This window comes from Microcebus murinus, chromosome 1 (assembly GCF_040939455.1).
Source record: "Microcebus murinus isolate Inina chromosome 1, M.murinus_Inina_mat1.0, whole genome shotgun sequence".
Lineage (NCBI taxonomy): Eukaryota > Metazoa > Chordata > Mammalia > Primates > Cheirogaleidae > Microcebus > Microcebus murinus.
In genome coordinates this window covers 97,697,097-97,724,564 of record NC_134104.1, presented here as the reverse complement: position 1 = coordinate 97,724,564, position 27,468 = coordinate 97,697,097, and positions in this window count along the sequence as shown.

The following is a 27,468-nucleotide window of genomic DNA, read 5'->3' as shown; positions in this document are numbered from 1 at the left end:
AATTTTATGGTAAGCACAGGTGGTACTTGTTTTTCCATTCTTGTGAAACTTCACTTTGTAAAATGGGCTCCAGCTCTATTCAGGATAATATAAGAGGTGCTAGATCATCATTATTTTTTGTGGCTGAGTAGAACTCCATGGTGTACATATACCACATTTTATTAATCCACTCATGTATTGATGGGCACTCGGGTTGTTCCCATATATTTGCAATTATGAATTGTGCTGCTATAAACATTCCAGTGCAGGTATCTTTTTAATAGAACATCTTTTTTTCTTTGGGTAGATGCCAAGTAATAGGATTATTGGATCAAATGGTAGTTCTACTTGTATCTCTTTGAGGTATCTCTATATTACTTTCCACAGAGGTTGTACTAGTTTGAATTTGTTTCTTATCATTTGATTGTCTTAAACTGAGTTAGTAATAGTCTATTATTTTTATATCAAAATTTACCTTTTTTAAAACTAAAACCTGTAAACTAAGTATAAATTTTGAGATTGGGAAAATCATGTGCTTTGTGAAAACATGGAAAAATAATTAGGATCAAATTTTAGTTCTATGAATCAGATGTATATTATACAATGCTTTGGTTAGAAGACACTTTCAGGAATGAAATGGAGCTGCACATAAACATTGGTCCCTACATATCTGATTGATGATCTTGAGAAAATTATTTAATTTCTCTGAGCCTTATTTCCTAATCAATAAAATGGAACATCATCATGGAGTGGTTTGAACATCAAAATGAAACTACATATGAAAAAGAAATTCTGAGATCAAAGAGACTTTCACACTTGGTCTTGGGGGAAGCTTAAAATTAATTATTTTCTAACAAAAATATTAGGAGTGACCCAAATAGCCCTCTGTTTGGGCTCCTTTATTATTACATAATGACATTTTTCTCTTTATATTGTTTTTGACTTTAAGACAATTTTACCTGACTCCTCTATTTTGGTTTGCATTTGCACAGGAGATACTTTTCTATTCATTTACTTTAAGTATATGTGGGTTTTTATAGGTGAACTGAATTTCTTGTAAGAAGTATATAGTTGGGTCTTGTATTTTGAATCCATTTAGCCACTCTATGTCTTTTAATTGGACAATTTTGTGCACTAAGCTTCAGTGTTCTTATGGGTCAGCAAGACAGTACTTTCTTTGTATTTCCTATTTTCTAGCTTGATTTGGAATTCCTCAATTTATTTTTTAAGTTTTAATTTATTTATTTATATAATTTTATTTCAGAATATTATGGGAGTACACATATTTTGGCTACATGGATTGTTTTGTACTGCAAGAGTCAAACGTATATGTTTGCCCATCACCCAGATAGTGTACATTGTACCCATTAGGTATAATTGCACCCATCCCTTCCACCCCTCTCTCACAGGCATGAGTTCCATTGAGTTTTACTTCCATCTGTGGACATGGGTGCTTATCAATTAGTTCCAGTTTAATAATGAGTACATGCAGTGTTTGTGTTCCATTCTTGTGACACTTCATGTAGGAGAATGTTCTCCAGTTATATCCAGATAATTGCAAAAGACTTTAATTTATTATTTTTATGGCTGAGTAATACCTCATATAATACATATACCAGATTTTATTAATCTGCTCATGAATTGATGGGCACTTGGATTGATTCCACATTGTTGCAATTGTGAATTGTGCCATAATAAACATTCTGGTGCAAATGTCTTTTTTATTTGTATTTCTTTTTTCTTTTTTTATTAATTTTATTTCATCATATTATGGGAGTACAAATATAGTCAAGGTTACATATATTGCCCTTGCCACCTCCCCAGTCAGAGCTTCAAGAGTGTCCATCCTACAGATGGTGCCACATCACACTCATTACGTAAGTATACACCCATCCCCTCCTCCCCCTTCCCCCTCCCACTTGCCTGACACTCGATAAAAGTTTTGTTTTGTTTTGTTTTTTGACATTTTGGTTACATTTTATATCTTTGCCTCTTCCTGAGAAGGGTTAGAGGTATGCCCTTCCCCTTCACAATGCTCACCACATCTCTAAGATGTGGGTCTACCCCCCCACACTCCCGAATCCCTGGTGAGCACTACCGCCATCTGAGCACCATAGATTTAATCAGTCAATACCAATTTGATGGTGAGTGCATGTGGAGCCCATTTTCCTGAACCTGTGTCATCTCACTTTGGATAATGGGCTTAAGCTTAATCCAGGATAATATAAGTGGTGCTAGCTCGCTGTCGTTTCTTAGAATTGAGTAATATTCCATTGTGAGCATATACCAAATTTTGATTATCCACTCATGAATTGACAGGCACTTGGGTTGTTTCCACGTCCTTGCTATAGTGAACTGTGCTGCCACAAACATTCAGGTGCAGATGTCTCTCCACATTCATGCCTTTCTCTCCACATTTATGCCAGCATCTATTGCTTTGGGAATTTTAGATAAAAGCCATTCTCACGGGGCTTGGGCAATATCTCATTGTGCTTTTGATTTGTATTTTTCTGATGATTGGTGACACTGAGCATGTTTTCATATGTTTATTGGCCATTAGTCTATCTTCTTTGGAAAAGTTTCTGTTCATGCCTTTTTTTAGTGAGGTTGTTTGATTTTTCTCTAGCTGATTTGCTTGAGTTCTTTGTAGTTTCTGTTTATTATACTAATATTATAATATTAGTATATTATAGAACATATATCATGCAAATATTTTCTCCCATTCTGTAGGCTATTTGCTTTGTTGATTGTTTCCTTGGATGTGCCGCAGTGTTTTAATTTAATCAAGTCCCATTTATTTATATTTTTGTTGCTGTGATTTCTCTGGCCATCTTCTTCATAAATTCCTTGCTCAGGCTGATATTTAGAAGAGTTTTTCCAACATTGTCTTCTAGAATTCTTATGGCTTGATATCTTAGATTGTAAGTCATATTAAATTAATTTTTGTGAGTGATTAAAGATATGTATCATGTTTTGGTCCTCTGCATGTAGCTATCCAATTGTCCTAGCACCATTTATTGAATAGGAATTCTTTTCCCCAGTGTATTTTGCTGCCTACTTTGTCAAAGATCAGATAGCAATATGTTTTTGGTTTTATATCTGGATTCTCTATTCTGTTACAGTGGTCTATATCTCCATTTTTGTGCCAGTACGGTGCTGTGTTGGATACTATAGACTTGTAGTATAGCTTAAAGTCTGGTAAAGTGATGCCTCCTGATTTCTTCCTTTTGTTTAAGGTTGCTTTGGCTATTCTGGTTCTTTTATGGTTCGAACTGAAGCATAGAACTATTTTTTTCTAGGTCTGCAAAAAAGAATATTGGTATTTTGACGGGGATTGCATTGAATCTGTAAATTACTTTGGGTAGTATGGACATTTTAACAGTGTTGATTCTTCCCCTCCATGAACATGATTTTTTTATTTGTTTACATCACCTGCAATTTCTTTCCTCAGTGATTGATAGTTCTCTTTGTAGCTATCTTCTACCTCTTTGGTTAAATAGATATTATTTATTTTCTTCGTAGCTATTATGAAAGTTATTAAGTCTTTGATATGATTCTCAGCTTGACTCTTGCTGGTGTATAGGAATGTGTAGGAATGCTAATGATTTTTGTACATTGATTTTGTAACCTGAGACTTTGGTGCATTCATTGATCAATTCCAGAAGTCTGTTGGCACAATCTTTAGGGTTTTCAAGATATAAGGTCATACCATCAGCAAAAAGTGATAGTTTGACTTCCTCTTTCCCCATTTGGATACTCTTAGTTTTCTTCTCTTGCCTGATTGCTCTGGCTAGGATTTCCGGCACTATGTTTAATAGAAATGGTGATAGTGGGTATCCTTGTTTTGTTTCAGTTTGCATGTGAATGGTTTCAAACTTTCCCCATTTAATATGATGTTGGCTGTGAATTTGTCATATACGGCTTTTATAATTTGGAATTACATCCCATCTATTCATATTTTATTAAGTGTTTTTTAACATAAAACATTTTGAATTTTGTTGAATGCTTTTTCTGCATCTATTGAGGTGATCATATGATCTTTGTTTTTTATTCTGTTTATGTGATGAATCACATTTAAGGATTTACTTTGTCATGGGTGGATTTCTTTTTTGATGTGGTACAGAATTTGGTTTTATTGAGGAATTTTAAATCTATATTCATATGGGATATTGGTCTATAGTTTTCTTTTTTGTTGTGTCCTTTCTTGGCTTTGGTATCTAAGAGATACTGGCTTCATGCAATGAGTTGGATAGGATTCCTTTCTTCTCAATATTATGAAATAATTTCTGCAGTATAGATACAAATTCTTCTTTGTATGTTTGATAATATTCAGCTCTAAAAGCATCTTGTTTGGGACTTTTTTGTTGATAGATTTTTTTATTGCTGCTTCATCTTTTTTTTTTTGCTCATAATTAATCTGTTCAGGAATTCTATTTCTTCTTAATTGAGCTTTGGAAAGTTGTATGTTTTCAGGAATTTTTCCATTTCCTCAGCATTTTCAAGTTTATATGTATAGAGATTTTTCTAATGTTCACAGATATTTTGTATTTCTTTGTTAACAGTTGTAATATCTCCTTTTTCATTTCTGATTGAGCTCATTTGGGTTCTTTCTTTTCTATTTATGGTTAATCTAGTGATAGATCTATTATTTTTTTGTCTTTTCAAAGAAACAAACTTTTGTTTAATTAATCTGTATTTCTTTGTTTTGTTCTGTTTATAATTTCATTTAGTTCTTCTCTGGCCTTATTTATTTATTTATTTTTTCTGCTAGGTTGGAGTTTTGTGTTTAGTTTGCTCCTCCTTTTCTATTTCCTTCAGATGATTCATTAGATGTTGATCTGTGAACTTTCTCTCTTTTAGCTATAGGTAAATAAGGCTATGAAGTTTCCCCTTATGAATACTTTTGCTGAATCCAACAGATTTTTATAACTTGTGTACCCTTTGTTATTTAGTTTAAGGAATATTTTTATTTCCACCTTAATTTCCTCCTTGACCCAATAATCATTCAGCAGTAAGTTGTTTAATTTACATAACTTTGTGGAATTGAGTGTTTCTTTTGGAATTGATTTCTAATTTTATTCTATTATGGTCTGAGAATAATTTTTCTTCCTTTCTGAGCTTAAACTTGTGAGCACAGTTGGCAGATCAGTCACTTGGATGCCAGTCTGCACTCTCAAAATAACCTTCCTAGGTCTTAGGCTCCTCTGAGGTTTCACAACTCTCTACCTGAATCTGAGACTCCCACAGAGATGCTTTTGGCTGTAGATGGGTACAAAATTCTTCTTACCCCCATTCTGCTATCTTGTTGACCTCAACCTAAACATTTATAGTTTTTGATAAAGATATTATTTCTTTTCTATGTTTTAAAATTTAATGGGGATTTTTGCTTACTATATTTGTATATGTTTTTTATATTACTTTTTGGTCATGTCTCTTGTATTCCTATTAATGCTTTATGTGTATCTTCTGTCTGTATAGCAAAATGCTTGTCTATATTAATATTTTTAAAAGGATCTATTCTAAACTTCATTAATCTCTGCTGTGCTTTTGTATTAATATTTTATTAATTTTTATATAAATTATTTCCTTTTACTTTGAGGTACTTATATTTTTCATTTTCATATTATTTATTTTCTTAACATTTTATTTCATAGTATATGCAAATAAGTCTTTAAGTCTCCTCCTTGACTAGCAGTTTAGCTGCATTACATAGGTTGAGACATTCAGTAAGAACATATCTATCCAAACTGATTGAGATGTTAGTAGAGAGGTTAAAATTTCATTTAAGTGCAAAGTCACAGAAAATAATTCATGTTTTGTTTTTCACTTAAATAAATGAGACTAAATGTACAATAAAATATGCTTTTTAAATTTCTGAGGTAATTTTAAGGCATCCTTTTTGAGTATGTGTTTTCTTTGGATCCAACACATTTTTTCTTATATAACCCACTCTTACAATGCATTTCAGAACATTAAAGTTTCAGTTTCTTTTAAGAAGATCAAAACTTTAAAGACACTTTCAAAGGAATCTAAGTTAAGTCTCTTTTTACAGTTTTATGAATTACTCCTCTATTTTTTAACAGGTGTACCACCTATAATATTACAGCATTTTTTCCTTTTGCTAACTTACCTTCATCTCAAACTCATAGTTTGTACTACACATACCATTTTCAGTAAACATTTATATTTCATTTCTTTACATAATGAAGAACTAACATATAATGAAAATGACATATATAACTGACATAGATAGATTTTAAAACAAATATACTCTTTATAAGCATACAGTTGAAATTCTATCATAGAGTTGTGCATATGTACTATCTATAGAGAAATGTACTACCCACAAATGTTCAGTTTGCTATGGGCAATCTCAGTATGCTACACAGAGGTCATTTAGTACATTTATTTCAAAACTCTACAAAGAAGTTGTATTAACCTTTGTGTTCAGTTTTTTTCACTTAACCCATATATTCAATTTTATCCTATCTCATGGCTCATAGTCACTTATGTAGAAACTTAATGTTCTTTCTCCCTTATTAAAAACAAAACAAAATTTTTCTGATCTCATAATTTCCTCAAACTAGGCTTGTTCCACTTGTGTCTCTTTATATCAGAACTCCACAAAGAAGTTATCTTAATGATTGAGTCCAATTCTTCCCTTTCCTTCTGTTTTGAACCTATTCTAGACAGATTTTTGTCTCTACTGCTCTTTGAAGGCTATTATTCTATTGTCCAGAAACCAAAGCCCTTCATTTGCTAATCAATACAATATATTTCATTTTCATCTCTCTCACTCATCAGAAGCACTTGATACACCTGTTCACACTCACTATTTTATGCATTTGACCTGCAGGATAGCACATTCTTCTGGTTTTCCTTTCACTTAACTGGTTGTGCCTTCTCATTCATCTTTATTCCATCCCCATCATTTTCCCCAAACACTTAACTTTTAATTATCAAGGTTAGATAATTTATTATTTTCTCTATATGCCTTCACTTCCTTGTTGATCTCTTTTATTTTTCTTAGCTTTATTTATCATCAATGTGCTACTGACTTCCAGATGTATATAGCTTGTCTGATCCTCTGCATGAATTCCAGATTCTGATATCTTAATGGTCTAGTCAGTATTTTGACTTGGATATCTAAAACATATCTTAAACTTACTATGCCTACTATTAAATTCCTGATCTTTTTCCCTAAATATCCTTCTCTGGTCATTCTCTCTTAGTAAATGCTCTAACTCTCCTCAGGATAAAAATCTTGAGTTATTTTTTACTCTTTTTTCATAAACATCACATTCATATCTCTGCAAACCTGTTGGTTTCCCTTTAAAATATATTGAAAAGTTCAACTGCTTCTAATCATATTTTGATTCCATGAAGTTCTTAAACACTAATATCTCCCTCCTATTTCAACTGGCCTTCTTGCTTTAGCCCTTGACCTCTCTTACAGTCTAAGCCTGATACCTTATGCAGAATGATTTCTTTTTATACATAGGTCAAATCATAACATGCCTCTTTTCAATGGTCTCTAATAGTTTTCTATACACATCAGAGTAAATTAAAAATTTTATGACCCACAGGATCCACATGCTCTGCCCTACTCATAAGCCTTTCTATAAGCCCATCTCTGTCCTTTTTCTCTTGGCTTATACCACTTTAGCCATGTTAACATTCTTAAAATTCTTCTAACTGTTAGTGTTCACCACTCAACACTTTTGTATAAATTCTTTCAATCCCTTCCTGCCTCCTTTGCTAATATTGTAGTATCAATGAGGCCCTCCCTGATTATCCTATTTAAAATTGCATACTTAGATTATTTTTTATTAACACTTATTACTGACTTTCTTTATCTATATATATGTGTATATTATTTATTTATGTGTTGTTTCTCAACTAACTAATATCACCTAATATCATGAGGGCATAAGAACAAGGATTCCTGTTTGTTTTGATCATGGCAATAGCACATATTAGAAATTCAAAATACTTTGCTGAATGAATAAACAAATGCATTTTCAGAAAGTATAAATCTATCAGTTTGGTGCTGAGTTTTACATGAAACTACAAGTTTGCTTAAATTCAAAGAGATAAGAAAATTTAAATTACAATGGAAACAAGTAATCACTTCAACCAAAAGTGAAAACTGAAAAGAGCTATAAAATAGCAAATTTTATTAGTAAGCATATACAGAAAAGGACTCTCATATATTGCTGGTGTAAATGTGAACTATTACAGTCATTTTGGAGAGCAAATTTATTTCAGCTAAATTTAAAATATTCAATGCACATTTGCTGGGCAATTGATTAGTGATACATATGATATTTTTTGATAAATCAACAGTACTGATATTTAACAGTTGTAATATGATATGATTTTTAAATTTTAGTTATAAAGATGTATCTTCTAATTGAAAAGATTCTGGCAAATTATACCTGTAACATGTTAGTAGATGTTGGATGTTCCTAGAATTCATCCAACTCTGACATATTCTGATTATCTGACACTTTACAAGGCCCTAAATAACAGGGAACCTGATTGAAACTCAGATTTAATTTAGTATGGAATCCTATATAGATATTTAATAGGATTACTGAGAAAATATTAAGAAAACTACAAAGAATAATTACTTCAAAATAAGTTTAGATTAAATAGAAAAGAAAATTTCATAACCATGTCCTCTTCTGATATAGACTATATAACCAATGAATTAATCTTAATGATTTTCAATGAAAATTCTACATTTATAAAATAAGGAAATCTGTATAAAATTATCTACCTATTATATTTATGAAATATAAGTAGATAAGTGCTTTGAGTTTTGTTTTTATGTTGTGTTACTTTTTAACTTATGGGTTTGATAGATTGTGTTTCATGAACTGCTTTTCTGAGATTCCTTCCCCAAACAACCCTCGTTTAAGGAGAATATTGTTACTTTATGTGCAGTCCAATATTATATGCAGAAGTCACCAACATATCACTATATCATAAAAGTTGCATGAAGAATAATTTTAAATGGTTATGGCATGATCTAAAGTTATTTTATGGCTTTATCTTGGTTCGCTCCTCAAAGAAATGAAATGTTGTGAACATTATGAAAATAATGTTTGATTTTAATGAAAACTATGTTACCTTATAGAATGACATTAAAACAAATTCAGTAAATTAGTCATTTATATCCTCTGTTTTTCTTATTTCTCATCATTAGCTAGGCATAAAGCCTGAAATGAAATTCATTCTCATCAGTCTTTTACTGACAGACCACTGTTATCAATTGCATGCTGAGCTTGTGTGCAATATATCAGTATGTGTGAACTTGACACTTTGATCACAAGATATGACTCCTGTTGAAATGTATCTACCCAAGTCACAGGCACTATGTACTAAAATTACAGTGGGAGCTCTGGTTCTGAGAGTTCAACAGAGAGATAATTGAATAAAGCTTTTTTGACCTTCAAAAATGAAATTCTATCAACATTTGGAATGGAGGGCAACAAACAAAAGCATTAAACTCAGTTTACTTGGCATCCTGATAAGGATGATAAATTAATGCTGTTTTTTCTTTAGAAGAATTAAAATTGAAGTGATAACATAAGAATCTTAGGTGCACCAGCTCTTTTTTAAACAGCTTAAAGATTTTTTATTACTCAATTCTACCAAGCTTTGTTTAATTGTCTTCTATTATATGCCAAGGGCTACAAAATATTTTAGGATACAAGTAAGAATGAGATCTGTTCCTGCCTTTAGAGATCTCATGGTTGGTCATGATATATATTGAAACAGATATTAACAATTAATAATATGATGTGTTTACTGCATACTCTGAGGCAGAATGCAACACTTGGACTTGGACTATTGCTGCTCATTTAGTTCTGTGACAGCTGATTGTCATGGCCCGATTACAGGACAGGGGATGAACACAGAACATAAAAGAACAACACAGACATAGAAGAAAAGTACATGTATCAAGTGCCCAATGCACTGGTCACTTTATTTTTATACCCTCCAGACCCAAGGTTAGTTCCTTGTACGTGAGCATCTGAGTATAGCAGCGATAGCTATCAATTCTGGAGTTGTTTCACAAGGGAACAATGGTCTCATGCTCTCAGACCTCAAAACGGTTACGTAAGGTGCCAGACATAGCTCAAAAGCCAAGGCTGAGATAAGCAACATAAAGCAATGCAGCCATCTGAAAAACATGTAGTTCTCTTAACTGAGTGAAGCCATGGAGCATTGGGTATGAAATGGTGGAAAAGAAGATATATTGATGACAATCCTAAGCTTTTTTATGTACTAAACAATTTTGCACTTTTCCAGACATTATTATTCCATTGCAAAAAAAAAAAAAAGTAATGCTACTAATCATAATAATCCTCATAGAGGTAGTCCTAGAAACTCTATGATCGAAAGCAGCATCTCTAATTATTCCCTGTAGTTATATGGTTCATTCTGGGGGTAGAATTCTGGCATATGAATTTATCACTATATTATTACATTTCCAATCCTTTATATAGAGCACAATAATTTTTAGCTCCTTTAGCTGATCACCAGAAATTGCCAAACTGGTCCCTAGCTTAATCAATATTTGTTATACAGGTTTGCCATGGGCAGAGGTTTAGGTGGGATTGCATTGAATCTGTAAATTATTTGGGGTGCTATGGAGATTTTAATGATGTTGATTCTACCAGTCCATGAGCAAAGAATGTTTTCCCATTTTTTGTGTCATCTGTGATTTCATTTACCAGTATTTTATAGTTCTCCTTATAGAGATCTTTCACCTCCTTGGTGAAGTATATTCCTAGGTATTTTATATTCTTTGGAGCTATTGTGAATGGTATTGAGTCCTTGATTTAATTTTCAGCCTGACTGCTATTAGTACCATGTTTCCTCCAAAATAAGAAAGGGTCTTATATTTATTTTTCCTCAAGAAGACACCCTAGGGCTTATTTTCAGGGGATGTGTTATTTTTTTTCAGTATGATACAACAATCTACATTTATTCAAATATAGTTAAGTCGTCTTCTTCTGGAACATCATCATAACTTTCCAAACTCCAAATTCCATCCTGAATTTCTTGCGACTATATTTCCTTTGTAACCATTGGCCCCAATCTCTCATGTCAAGCAATAGAGCTTGCACCTTTGTGGTCACCTCTGGGATAGTAGCTGTCGTGATGGGGCAGATGTTCATCTTCTTTACTGCTTGGCGATGAGATGCATGGGTTGTGCAGATATGCTGTGTAGCCACGCCCATCACTAGGTCTTATTTTTTGGGTAGGGCTTATATTGCCCAAATGCTTAGAAATCCTGCTAGGGCTTATTTTATGGGTAAGTCTTATTTTCAGGGAAACACAGTATATGGAATTCATGCTGATTTGTATACCATGATTTTGTAACCTGAGAGTTTGCTGAATTTATTTATCAATTCTAGGAGTCTCGTGGTAGAGTCTTTAGAGTTTTGTAGATATAAGATCTTATTGTGAATAAGCAGGTGTAGTTTGACCTCCTCTTTCAGATTTGGATTTTCTTTATTTCTTCCTCTTGCCTGATTGCTCTGGCTAAGACTTCCAATACTCTCTTGAAGAGAAATGATGCCAGTGAGCACCCTTGTCTTGTTCCATTTCCTAGGGAGAATATTTCAACTTTTTCTGATTATGTACGATGTTGTCTGTAGGTTTATCATGTATAATTTTCATAATTTTGAAGTATGTTCCTTCTATGATGAATTTGTTAAGGGTTTTTATCATTAAAGGGTGCTAGAATATATCAAACGCTTTTTCTACATATATTGACATGATCATATGGTCTTTGTTTCTGCTTCTGTTTATGTAGTGAATCACCTGTATTGATTTATATATACTGAATCATCCTTGCAAACCCAGGATGAATAAAACCCACTTGATCATGGTGAATTATCTTTTTTTATGTGTTGTTGAATTTGATTTCCTATTATATTGTTGAAGATTTTTGCATCAATGTTCATGAGGGGTGTTTGTTTGTTGTTTTCTCTTTCTGTTGTTTCCTGTCCAACCTGGTGAGGATTCCTTCCTTCTCAATGTTATGGAATAATTTCTGTAGGATAGGTGTCTATTATCTGTAGGTCTGGTAGGATTCAGATGTGAATCTATCTGGCATTGAGATTTATTTGTTGGGAGATTTTCTTTACTGCTTCAATCTCATTACTTGTCATTGATGTTTTCAGGATTTCCGTTTCTTCCTGATTCAAGTTTGGGGGGTTGTGTGTTTCCAGGAATTTATCCATTTTTCTAGGTTTTCTAGTTTGCTTGCATAGAGATTATTATAGGATTCACAGGTGATATTTTGTATTTGTGTGGTATCACTTGTAATGTTTTCTTTTTCATTTCTGATTGAGTTGAGGTGATTCTTTTCTATTCTATTTCCATTTAATCTGACTAGTGGTCTATTGATTTTATCTTTCAAAGAATCAAATTTTGTTTCATAAATGTTTTTTTTTTTTATTTGGCTCCCATTTCATTAGCTCTGGTCTGAGCTTTTCGATTTCTTTTTTTTCTGCTGGCTTTAGGTTTGAATGGCTTTTATTTTTCTAATGCCGTTAAATGCGACATTAGGTCATTAATTTATGTTCTTTTTATCTTTTTGATGAAGACATTTAAAGCTATAAATTTTCCCCTTAGGACTGCTTTTACTGTATTCAGTTGATTTTTGAAAACTTGTGTCCCCTTTGTTGTTCAGTTCAACTGATTTTTTGGTTTCCATATTAATTTCCTTATTGACTCAAGGATTATTCAATAACAGATTGTTTAATTTCCATGAATTTGTGTAAAATTGAGTGTTTCTTGTGGAATTTATTTCTAGTTTTATTATTCCACTGTCGTCTGAGAAGATACACAGTATGACTTGTATTATTATTTTTTAATTTGCTGAGACTTCTTTTGTGGCTTAATTTATGATCAATCTTGAAATATCTCATGTGTTGATGAGAAGAATTTTTATTCTATAGTTTTGAGATAGAATATTCTGTAAGTATATGTTTATGTCCATTTTTTGTGCTATCTGTTTTAAGTTCATTGTGTTTTTATTCATTTTCTGCTTTGATGATATGTCTAGTTCTATCAGTGGAATGTTAAAAGTTCCTGGCTACTAAGTTGATACTGTTTATTTATTTGCTTGGATCATTCAGAATTTGCTTTACATATCTGGAAGCTCCTTTGTTAGGTGCACATATATTTAGGATTGTTATGTCTTCTATTTGAATTGCTCTCCTTACCATGATATAATGATCATCCTTGTCTTTTCATTTTTTACCATTGTTGACATAAAGTCTATTTTATATGATATAGAGATACACTCCTGCTTGCTTTTAGTTTCCATTTGCATGGAATATTTTTTTTCTACCCCTTTACCTTGAGTTTATTTGTGTCCTTGTGTATTAGATGTGTTTTCTGGAGACAGAAGATACTTGGGTTGTATTTCTTCATCTATTCAGCCAATCTATATCTTTTACATGAGGCATTCAGACCATTCACATTGAGTGTTTGTATTGATATGTGGGATGTGTTCAGTTCATCATGTGGGATATCTTTTTTTCCCCTCTTGTGCTATTGTTTTATAAGAGCTATGAGCTTTAATTTTTGGGTGTTTTTATACTTGTTGGTATACTTGTTGAGTATATCCTGTAAGGCAGGTCTAGTAGTGAAAAATTCCCTTAATGCTTGCTTGTATTGAAAAGTCTTTATTTCTCCATCATTAATTAAATTTAGTTTGCAGGATATAAAATTGTTGGATGGCAGTTTTTCTCTTTAAGAAGACTAAAAATGAGGACCCCTATCTCTTCTGACTCTCAAGGTCTCCACTGAAGAAGTCTACTGTTAACCTACTGGATTTTCCTTTGTAAGTTAGTTGTTGCTTGCATCTTATAGCTTTTCCAATTTTCTCCTTCATTTTGACTTTGGCCAGGTTTATAATTATGTGTCATGGAGATGTCCTATTTGCTATGAATCTTCCTCATGTTCAATGACCATCTTATATCTGAATATCTGAATCCCTGGTGATACCACAGATGTTCTCCTCAACAATTCCTTTAAATAAATTTTCTGCACTTTTTGCTTTTTCTTCTTCTCCCTCCAGGACACCAATAGTTCATATATTGGCTTCTTTTCACACTGTTCATTGATTGATTGCTCATTTTTCTTTATTCTTTTTCCTACATCTCTGACTGTCTGGGTTAGTTCAAAAGCCTTGTCTTCAAGCTCTGAGATTTTTTCTTTTACTTGGTATAGTCTGTTGTTGAAGTTTTCTGCAGTATTTTGTAATTTCCTAAATGATTCATTATTTTTAAGTTTTATTATGTCCTTTTTTTTACACACTCTATCTCTTTAGTGAGTTTTCATATTTTTCATTCATTGCTTTCTTTGTTTTGGTTTTCAACTTTCTCTTCAATTTCTTTCATGTTGTTTGCCAGAAATACTGTATTTAGAAGAAAAATCTCTAGTTGTAATATGTAATTTTAAATTAAAATTCATCTAATATTCAAAGTAATTATTTGAGATCCCAATATGTGAGCTTTGAAACATTAAAAATAGCTTCTTATTTTTTAGTATGTTAGGCTTGTTTTATGGAGATTATGCTTTGTAGTGAGTAGATTATAGGCTTTAGTTTCTATCTCTGTTGGGACTCTATCTTCATTTTCCATTCACTATGTGATATTGAGTAAGTTACTTAATTTCTGGGTTACAATTTTGTCATTTCTAAAATAAGGGTAAACAAGCATATACTCATATAGTTGCTGTGGGATGATAATGTGTATGAAACACTTAGAACACTGCCTGATACAAAATATATAATCACTATGCATCACATGTTATAATTATCATCATTACCTAATAAAGGAAAAAATAGGCACTAAGAAAACAACTGTGAAAAAATTGGGGATATGGTAAATAAAGAATGATTATACATGTTTACTATGTTAAACCACAGTATAGGAGTTTCATTGTTTATGTTAATATTCATACAGCATGTCTATGAAATAAACTGAAGGAGTTAGGTAAAAAGTGTTCCAGTTGTCTGGCAGTCTTCATGGAGTGTATCTTTTGGATTGGGTGGCAATAAATTGATGAAAAGCAAAAGGAGTGCACTTTTCATGTTAAAAAATTTTATTCTTGATTGAGTCAATTTTTAAAATATGATAATTACCTATTTGTTGAAATATCTTGAGAGCTCAGCAGGGTCTTTCAAATTTAATAACATTTATAGATGAGCTAGCTAAGAAGTTTATAAGATCAATATATTTGTCTATTAAAAACAACTATTGAGTAATACTAATGAAACTACAAATCATAAAATGAATTAAGAATAAAATGGAGAACTTTCAATTAATAATCACTATTACTTTGAAGGAATGGCCTTTTAGAAAGGTAACAACCTACTTTTGTTCACAGATAATTTTCTGATTTTAGTTAAGATGAGTTTTACAGGGATCCATTTTCTATAGAATATATTATTTCTTTTTTCATAATCAGTGTATATGAGTAAATGGGAAGATTTTTTGAGAATCAGAATACTAGCAGTGTAGCTTCTTAAACAACCACCGACACTTTGACATTTTAAAAAGAGATCAAACTATTCAAGAACTTCCTCGTTTCTTTTGGTGATCATTGGGGATATTTCTCCATGAGTTGTGGGAAATGGCAACTGGGGTCTTAAATTTTTAATTGGAGACGTTTTTAGTTATCCTAATATAAATTTTTCATTAACAATTTTTTTTAACAAAAAAGAAACAAGAAAAAAGAAAAGAAAGGAAACAAATTCTGGTTAATTCTAGAAAAAGTTGAGTGAATTTGTGTAATTCAAAATGAAATACATTATAGCTTTTAACAAACAAGTCATCCTTTAGTGAACAATTCTATTTTTATCCTAGCTTTCATTCACTATTTTTACTTCTTCCCATATCACTGTCACTCTTACACCAACCTGATTTTGTTCTGTGAAAACTGAAATTCTCTGAGGAAGATTTATTTTTAGTATTTTTTCCTTTTTTCCATGCTATATAGAATGGATTTGGGCCAAATTAACTTTGGTGCACTTAAGTTATTTTTTGTTTGTTTTTTCTTTTCCTATTTTTAACCTAGACTCACATAGAATTATTATTGTCTTGATGGATATTAATTTGTTACTTATTCTTGTTTTCTTTTAACAACAACTTTTTAATAGATTTGGCCCAGTCATTTTAGTTTCTCAGGTTTACAAATAATTAGTTGCCTGGACTTTTAGAGGAGGCATGATATAGTATGATTTTCTAACTTCACAGAGCTACCTCTTGTATTGTTTCAATGCAGTTTTTTTTTTTTCACATTTTGTTTTTTGTTTTTATTGTTTTTTTTTTAATTATTTTTTTTATTTTGGCATATTATGGGTGTACAGATGCAGTTTTTTTTTTCTAAATGGCAGTTTACTTTCTGAACAATACTTTTATTTTTTTTTATTTCAGGCTATTATGAGAGTACAAACATTTTGGTTACATTTTATGTCTTTGGGTCTCTCTGGCGAGGATTAGATGCATGCCCTTCCCCTCTATAATGCTTAGAAATCTCCTAGCTACTTTCTCTTCCTGCCTCTTCAATTTCTACTGCCTCATTTATTTTCTCCATTGTATTAATACTGCTCATTTGGGATTCAATTCCCAGCAGGTTATCTTCACTGAAGGTTTCTGTCATGATGTTTGCTGGTGAGATTTTACAGTAGGGTCCTTGAAGGTGTAATCAAGTTAAGATGAGGACATATTGGTCATGAATTGAACCTAAATCCAATGACTAATGTCTTTATAAGAGAAAAGAGAAGGAAATAGAGACACAGACATGCGCAGAAGGGAAATGGTCATGTGAAGATAGAGGTAGAAAGCTGCAAGCCAAGAACTGTCAAAAATTGTTGACAATCACCAGAAGCTAGAAGGGAGCAAAGGAGGGTTCTTTTATAGAACCATGATTTCATATTTCTAGCCTCCAGAACTGTGAAGGAATAGATTTCTGTTTCTTAAGCCACACAGTTTGTGATAGTTTCTTATAGCAACTCTAGAAGACTGATACGGAGTCCTTGTACATTTTAGTGTATCCATTGACTTCTTATTATTATAAATCTATAATCAATGACAAACCAATTTCACTTTGATGCCATTGCCACATTTGATCAGGAGAGGTCATATTATGTAAGATAAAAGGTGAAAGAGCATTGATGATATTTCTTGGATGCCTGCTAGTGCTAAAATCTATACTAAATGGCTCTACATAGATTACTTCATTTACTATTCACAGCAACCTTACAAGGCACTAATCATAATCATACCCTTTTTTATAGCTTCAGTGATCAAAAGAGATGTAAGTTGTATTTTCCCCCTTAAAGGTAGTTAAATAGCAGAGACATGATCACATTTAATTTTTGGCTAACAATAAAGTCAGACTTTTTAAACACCTTAAAATAACCATCTAACCCTTGTAGGACAGAGTCCACAAGATCTGAAAGAGGAGGAGCAGTTTATGGACTTCTGCATGTCTTAATCATTCCCACTCCCTGCCCATCCCCTGCACTCCTCTTCTGCAGTCTTATGAAAACCCAGATCTTTGCAAAACACATTTAAAGCTTGCATCATTATTTTATTGATTAGGAAAATGATATTTATGGAGACAAAGTGACTAGTTCACAAACATTGTGTCAGATTCTGACAGAACTGAGATGAATGGAAGTCCTGCTGAGAAGTAGACCAGCCAACCCTTTTTACAGAATAATTGATATGTGCCATCTGGGCTTCATATTTTTCTTATCATAGATAAAATAAGAAACCCAGACATTACTAAGCAAATCATCCCACAACTACAGGTACTACCATGAACAGCTGTGAGCAATGTGCATTTTATGAAATAATACATATGTTCTTCATTATAAATATTGCTGAAACATTAAATGCCATTGCAAATAAAGAGGAATTACAAAGGTAATAATTGACAGTGCTAAAGAATGAATATGTTTGGCTCTGTAAACAACTCATTGTCTTCCATGTATCACTTATAGACTTTATAATCAATACAGATTTCTTGAGCCTAATGAATATATAGTAAATTTTAACTAACTGCTGAAAGTTTTCTTTCTTTTGTTTTTGTTTTTGTTTTTGCATCTAAGCACTGGAAAAATATATTAGGTGACCATGACAAATATTTGAAATTCTATTTTTCATCAAAACTCCTAAATATGTAAAGCTTTGCAATCTGGGTTTTGTAACAATCTGGCTTTCCTAAGGTACATCAAGTTCTTTCAGCATCAATTGGTTATAAATCTGGTGAACTTTCTTCTGATGGAAGTGGGATAACTGGCATGACTTGCCTCTAACCTGTGCCCCTGAATGTCAGAGTATCTCTTGTAATCATATTTCTTGGAAATAAGATTGGGATGATAAATGACCATAAAAGTGTTAAAACTAGACCTTGAAGATTTTTAATGAAACCAAAATAATCAGAGTACATTGAAGTTTATGTCTAAACACAGATTACTTTTAGTGCTATCAATATAGCAAGTAATCAATCTGTAGAAAGCAAGCATTAATTGTCTTAGTTTCTAACTCTTTGATATACATATTAAGCATTTTCAAATTTGTCTATGCCTCCCTGAATTCCTCTACATGAGGATTCAAATAACTCTCTAGAGATGTAACAGGAGAGGAGGGCCATTGTACTCATATGCACTATCAGTTGTGCCTCAGTTTTATAGATGAGGAAAAAACAGCTTGATATCATGGGAATCAATGCTATTGTAACAGCTATAGAGTTATATTGACATTCTTTGAGAAACTCATCTACACTACTCCCATACATCTTCTCAGATCATAATTAAATATTAAGTGTACTGAAAACAGCTTGCACTTGTTTTTGAAAATCTTACTCCAGAGCTTCCATGCTCAGACCAATGTTTGAAAGTCCTATTTTAAGTAGTCATTACCCTGTCTTCATTAAGAACCTAGAACCCTGCCTGATTTGATGGCAAATTAGAAGCTAAATTCCAAGCCAATGGAATTTAGATGGAACTATTTGCCTTGGTGCCCTGGATTAATTTATGTGATATTCAAATATGTTTGGGGTACAACAATATAAGTTTCAGAGAAAAATTTTCAGAATAACATAGTTTTGAATGTTGAGTAGGCAAATATTTAATAAACTGGACACAAAAATATTTAACCATAAATTTAAAAAAATACTTTGGACTATATTAAAATTAAAAACTTCTGTAATCAAAAGCCACCATTATTAGTGTGTAAAATAGAGTAGGAGAAAAATGTATATAACACACATATCTGAAAAAAGTACTCACATCCAGAATATATGAGAAATTACTAAGAAATAGGAAAAAGACTAACAATCCAACAGCAAAAATGAGTAAAAAATTTCAAGATATCATGATGAAACTACCCAAAAGGTCAAAAAAGATATGAAAAGTTTCCAATTTCATTAGTCATTAAGAAATGTAAATTAAAACTTCTGAAATGAAACCACCAGAATGGGTAAAATGAAAAAAATAGAAAATATCAAGTGTGATGGAGTCATGTATTCAATAAAATTTTCCTACATTGCTATGGGTATATAAATTATTGCAATGCATTGGGAAAGTAGTTAATCAGGATTTACTAAAGCTAAATTGCATATCACATGATGATGCAGCAATTATATACTTAGGAAAACCCCCCAAAATAGGTATATATGTTTAACAAATGACAGCAGGTAGAATGTTTATAACACAGCTATTCATAATTGCTTCAAACTAGAAATTACCTAGGGACCAATTCAGAGAAGAGTGGACAAATAAATTGTGGTATATTGACTCAAAGGACTATTGTTAAAAAATGAGAATCAATGACCTACAACTACACAAAAAAATTATGGATGAATATAAATACTCTTGAGAGAGAGAAGCCAGGGGCAATAGTATGCATACTTCATAATTTAATTTATATAAGTTAAAAATAATCAGGTAAAATAAATATATACTTTTAGAGGTCAAAATAAAAGGACCCTAGGGACATAGCAATGGCTGGAAGGATTCATTGAAGTGACATATAGAACCTTAATATTCTGTTTCTTGTTTTGGGTCCTGATTACACAGGTGTGTTTAATTGTTGTAACATTATCAAACCAAAGTGTGTAACGTTTGCATTTTTATTTTATATTATACTTAATTGAAAAGTTAAACATATATAGGGGCGAGGTACTTATAAGCAGACTGCTTTCCCTGCTCCTAATCCCACGTCTTATTTTCTGCCCTAACTTGTCCCTCCTGGGATACTGGTTCCTATTCAGCAGGCAGAGATTTGTTCTAATAAATTAAGCTTGTTGCCTAGAGCTTGCCCCATCCCATGCAGTTTCTTTTTTCACCTAGAACTGGATCCTGCCTCTAATAAATCTTGCACATCACTCTGATGACATTCCATCACCAAATATAAATAGTTATCACCAGTGACATAAAGCTCCTCCAGTCTTGAAAATGTCTGATTTCCTTTCTAGATACACGGGCCTTGGGGTCTGGCCTGGTCATGGGTTTTCTGGGCACCCTGAAGATTTAATGATTTGAACTATTAACTTCTCCCATTAGGAGACTAGTCCTTATTTCATGGTGATTTTATTTTAGTCCTATCTAAGCCACCTTTTGGACATGCTTCTTCATCATCCTCCACTCATAGTCAGACATACCTTTTACATCCTAAACCCATATAAGAGCCCTGTTAACTTAGCTGTTATATGTTTGAAAGTTTTCTGATTAGGGTGAGGGAGTTGGAATTTAAATTTTAATATAGATAAATCTAGTTCTTATATCATTATTTATAAGAAATTAGGCTTTATATCTTATATGATGATGCAACATTTAATTAAGATTTAATGTTTTATATAAACCATTTTAAGGTAGTATCAAACAAAAATAACCATTTCTCTTTTTTGACAGTATGAAAAGTCAATCTGTAGAAGAAAAGTGTTTCAAATTTATGGGTAAATTGTTCTGATAAGTTGTCTTTCATAGTTCACCATATTTCCCAATCAAGAGATACTAAACAAGCTGAATAGGGTAGTTATTAACAGGGAAATACTTCATTTTTCTCTGGCCACTTATTTTAAGCATGCTTTATCAGATGCTAATTCCCCACTCTATCATTGAAATCTTAGGTAGATCCCATAACACTCTGTTTACTTTTAGACATTACAACCACATCATTTTCAGGAATTAAAATATATAAGTCATGTTCTCACATTTATTTCCAGTGTTTGCCTTGAATCCCCAGCTCAAGTTGATCTACTTTTTCAGGGCAAGAAGAAAGGAAGAATGTTGTGGTCTGTTTTGGACTCTCCTTGGTCCATTTAACTCCTCACCTTAGCCTCTTACCCTGAGCTTCTGGCTCATGCATGCGAAGAATAAATTTAGGTAAACATCTCTAGTTAGCTGATAGTGCTGATTCAACATTCAGTCACAGACAAATATGAGAAGACTACAAGTAACAGCTATTAAAGATACCTTTGGTAAGAAGATGGTACAATTTGCTCTTCCTTCTTTTGCTACTCATTGATAAATTTTTTTCAGGCTCAAACTTCAATCCCTTATGTATTCTGTTTTCAGGACATTATTTCAATTTCTTATATATTCAGTCTGCTTTATTTAATAGGATTTCTATGTTACACAAAAATGTAGTGAAATTTTACTGCCGGACAGGCTTCTCCAGAAAAAATACTGATATTTATTTTTTATTAAGTCTGCAGGGAGCTATAAATGTTTTTTACTGCATTCAAGTGAAACTTGAAAATATCTTTTGATATCAATCAGATAATTTATAAGAACAACATTAAATCACTACCAGAATGTGTATAAGGACTATGTTGTTTTATTTAGAATAAGAAAAAATATATTGTGTAATAAGATTTGGAGATGGGTGTTCCTAAATCCTGGTTGAGCTTATATTACCTTGGACAGACTACCCAAAGATTTTAGCACTCATTATGAAAAGTTGTTATAAGAATTAAAAATAAAACAGAGTGTCTTTTAGCAGATAGGAGCTATTCAATAATTGGCCACTTTGCTACTTTTAAAAAAAAATGTCATTACATAATTATAGCAATTCAAGTTCAAATTTTAAAAATATAAATTGTATAATATCTTTGTCATAGATGTGGAACTGAATATGCACATGATTAGTTAAAATAGAGATTTGCTCTCTTTTGAGGTGAGACAATGATTGGGAAGGTTCCAGGGAAGTAGTTGGCATTTGAACTGGTCTTTTAAGAATATGTATAATTGTGATAAATGCAATAGGAGAGGATTAAAAAAACAAAGAACAGAGAACTGCAGCTATATTCTTACTAAAGTTATATGGCTGTTAAATTTTAAAATTTAAATATTTAACTGAATCTATTTATTACTGCTGTCATTGTTTTGAAACCCTTCATCAGTGATTTGTTGTTATAAATCCTCAACTATTTGCTAAGAAAGAAAATGAGTTTTAGTCTATTGGGGGGGAAGATTCTTATTGAGATTATAGTTATTTTAAATGTTGAAATAGTTGTCCACTTGTTTGTTTATATTCCTTTGATAAGATCATAGTGATTTTACCCTAATATTTTCCTGTCATTTACTACACATTGTACTTTCTAGATACTCAATTAATGTATTCTGAGCTGAATAAATGGTTCATATTTAAAAAAAATTATGTGGAAAAAAAGCATCAAGTAAGCATTAAAATTGGAATAAATAAAAAGCAAGTATAGCTCTCTTTCTTAATTAGTGGTATACCATTGTGATTGTAGGCATGAGTACAATTTATTATAATTTTTTGGATTCTAAAGTGAATGAAATAAGTTTAGGATGTGAATTCATTATCATAATTTGGATTTTATTATTGGACTATGCATAAGATTTGTTTGTAGCTTTTGAGCTTAATTCTTTCTACTTTTAAAAGGTCATTAGGTTATAAGATGTAGAACATAGGGTTTCAGTTATACTTCTTTAAAGCAATCAGATAAATCAATGTTTTATCAAGGGTATGATAAAAATGATACAAGTGATTCTTTCCCTGAATGTTTATATAGTATTTTAATATATTATTAAATAATTAATGTCATGATTTTATAACTGCATTTTAGTTTATCACTTCTGTTTTATAAATGAAGAAATTGACATATTATAGAAAAAACAATAAGAATAAAATATATACTGTTTTAACTCCTACACTACTTTACTGTTTTATCAGGAAAAGTGTTTTTTTATTCAAGGTGAAGAAAAATAGAAAATTTAGAATTGAATATTAAACTCAGGAGAAAATGTAAAATGAGGAAAAATTTCTCTTTTGTCCCTGGAAAATTAGACATAATCTCAGTCATTTTCTACACCCTTTTGTAGGAATGCAGTCATCTAGAAGATGTAATTTATAGTTATGCAAAAGAAAATAGAGTATAAGTGACTCTTACCAGAATATATTGCTGTAGAACACACTCGTAAAATCGTAGTCTGGAACAGAATTAAGGATCTTAAGAATGAAACAGCTATGTAATATGTTTAGCTTTGAGAATTTTCCATACATTGCATTGGTGTTAGGTAAAATAATGGAATAGTTTTCTTTTCAAAATGTTCATACTTTGTGGATATACTGATGTAAACTTCAAACACCAAATGGATTGTATATAGTAAAATATGATACTTAGTTTTCCAGCCATGGGTTAGACCACCTGTGTTTTAAGATCCTGGGATGGGCTAATAATGTAGCTAAAATATCTAAAAATACAATTTCTGAAGTGCTATTATTATTAATCTAAAAAGTGCAATTTCTATTATTTCATCTCTTCGTCCTATGTTGTATGGTGCATTGCAACAGTTGCAATGCATTTTTATTCTATTTGATCTAGAGCTATGAAAAGGGAGCAAATCACAACTCTCAAATATTTTAAGTCAACTCTGAGTATTACCTACGTATTTTCCATATGTTTTGGCATTCTCCTTATAGCAGTGTGTCAGGAAGTTGATATAAGGAAAAAAGGAAATAAAAACAACCAAAACCCACAAATCTTATTTTTCTTTCACTGTAGGCTTAATTATTTATTTCATAGCAATTGAAAAGGAAACTACAATTTGCCTTTCTGCTTCAAATATTTTTTACTTGTGTCTTTACTTGAAATCTTTTCTCTGACCATGCTTGGCATATGAAATCTCTCAAAGAATATACCTTACTCTATTACTCTATGCAAAACCATCTGATATTTTCTCTTTATTTAAGTGACAATGTTTGAACTCTTTAGCACACAAACTTTTCTTCAGTTTATTCAAGGACTTCATTTTTACATGCATTATCTTCAAATATATTCTGTGTTTTTCCAATGAATCATTTTTAGGTTCTATGCTACCTTTTTTTCTTTCCTCTTTAAAAAGTCTTTATTTTGTTTTAAAATAATTTTTAGTAAATATTGGGACTATAAAGTGTAAGACATATTACAATATATCCAAAATTACACCATCAGAAATAACATTGTTAACATTAGTTGAAAGTTTCTTAGACATTTCTCTAAGCATATGTAGTGTCATATGGCCAAGGCAAACAGAAAAAGCCAATAATAAAGAGGGAAAAATAATCACTCTTTCTAAAACCTTTCCACTTTATTTGATTTTATAGTTAGTGGAGAAATGTCTAGAGTATTTTTATAAAATAACTATGTTAGTGCTGGGGAGACCCAAGCAAGATGGTGGAATAGGACTCCCTAGTGCTTGTGCCCCCAAGGAAATGTTAATTTTAGCAATTATCCATGCATAAAAATACCTTCACAAGAGCGAAGGAACCCAGATGAGAGATTTGGGAGTATCACAAAAATAAGAAAATACATATTATAGAGGATAGAAAGAAGAGTTTTATGTTACATATGTTACCTCTGACTCAAACCCTGTTAGCACATCATGAAGAGAGATATCCTCTACTTTGATAAAAGAGAATGAAATGAGCCGTGGACCCCAACACCAGACCCATTCTTCTAAAACTGAGAACTGAGTACACTCTTACAACTCTGGACTCCAGGGCTATTTGGTGGACTGGATATCTGGGGCTGCCACAATACCTAGGCCCTGATTTCTGTGACTCCAGACTGGCTGTATTTTTGGGATAGCCCCAGCAGCCCTGGATTCTGGAACCACATCAGTATCAAGTCATCTCCCACAGACTTGGTCTGCAGGCCTAGCCCTGGGCCAGGCTGGCCCCAGTTACCCTGGGTTCCAGACTATCCACAAAACTGGACCAGCAAGACAGGTAGAAAAGAACAAAGGATCTATAAAACACCTGGAAAACAGTTATCAAAATAACAGTAATAAATCCTTAAATACTTACCTGGAATGTAAATGGATTAAATTCTCCAATCAAAAGACATAGAGTGGCTGAACAGATAAAAGACAAGACTCAACTATATCCTGCCTATAAGAGACTCCACCTTTGAGGACACACAGAGTGAAAGTGAAAAGATGGCAAAAGGTATTTCAAGCAAATGGAAACCAAAAGAAAGCAAGAGTCTCTACACTTATAACAAATAAAATAGATGTTAAGTCAAAAAGTATAAAAAGAGACAAAGAAGATTATAATATAATTAATGATTAAGGGGTGGGTGAATTCTTCAAGAGGATATAACAATTATAAATATATATGCACTCAACATTAGAGTGCCTACACATCCAAAACAAATATCAATACATCTAAAGAGAAAGAGAGTCTGTAATAAGATAGTAGGGGACTTTAATACCCCATTTTCAACAATCGACAGATAATAAATCAGAAAATTAATAAGGAAACATTGAACTTAAACTATACTTTTGTCCAAGTGGACCTAAAAATCTTAGTCTATTTTGTGTTGCTACAATAGAATACCATAGACTGGGTAATTTATAAAGAAAAGGAATTTATCTTTCACAGTTCTGGAGGCTGTAGGTCCAATATCAAGGTGTCAGCAATGGGTAAGGGTCTTCTTGCTATGCCATTCCTTGGCAGAAGGTAGGAAAGCAAGAGAGGGCAAGAGAACAAGAGATTAAACTTGCAGCTTTAAGTTTTTTTTATAATTGGCATTAACTGTAATTGGCATCCACGAGGGTAGAGCCTTATGGGATACAGCAAAAGCAGTTCTAAATGAGAACATTATAGCAATAAATGCCTGAATCAAAAAAGAAGATATCAAATACAGAGTCTAACATTAATTATACCTCAAGGAACTAGAAAAAGAGGAACAAACTAAGCCCTAATTTAGTGTAAGGAAAGAAAAAAAATAAAGATCAAAGCAAAAAGAAAGGAAATAGAGACTAGAAAAACAATAAAACGATCAGTGAAACTGAGGTTTTTTTGAAAGTATAAACAAAATGGAGAAACTTTTAGATAGATTAATAATAAAAAATGACTTCCAGAATGGGCAATATAGTGAGACCTAATTTCTCCAAAAATAAAAATTAATAAAAGAAAAATATCTTGGTGCAGTGGCATGCTCCTCTAGTCCTATTTACTCAGGATGCTGAGTTTGGAGGATAGCTTGAGCCCAGGAATTCAAGGTTGTAGTGAATTGTGACTGTGATTGTACCACTGCACTACAGCCTGAGTGACAGAGTATGAATCTATCTCTTAAAATTAAAAAAATAATAAGAGATCACTATGCATAATTATGTGAAAGCAAAAATTTATATACCTGGAAGAAATGGTTATATTTCTAGACACATACAATCAACCAATATTGAATCATAAAGAAATAGAAAATCTGAACAGAGCAATAATGAGTAATAAGATTGAGTCAGTAACATAAAAATCTCCCATCAAATAAAAGACCAAAACCTGATGGCTTCACCAAATTCTGCAAACATGTAGAAGAAGTAATAGTGTTAGTCGTTCTCTAATTCTTCCCAAAAATTGAAGAAGGGGTACTTCCAAACTCATTTTATGAGGCTAGCATTGCCCTGATACCAAAGCCAAATGAGGATGGTACAAGAAAAGAAAATATATCTTAGGAACATAGATGCAAAAAATCCTCCACAAAATACTGGAAAACTGAATTCAACAACATATTTAAAAGAAAATTCACCATGATTAAGTTGGATATACTCTTGGGATGCAAAAATGGTTCTATTAAGACACATGCAAATCAATAAATGTGATACACCATATTAACATAATGAAGAACAAAAATCATATTTTCTCAATAGATGTAGAAAAAAGTTTGACAGAATTCAACATCTTTTTATGATGCACAACAAATACATACAATTTTTACTTGTCAGTTGAAATATTCAATTATTTTTTAAAAACTCTTGCTCCGTGAAAAAATATATCTAGTTACATGATTATTTGGGCTTAATGAAGATATTTAATCATTCTTACACATGAAGATATCAAGAAATGAAGTCCTCTTGAGCCTGATTTAAAAGAACAATTATAATGCAGGCCATTCTAGAGCATAATATTAGTTTTCTTTGCCTTAATTTTG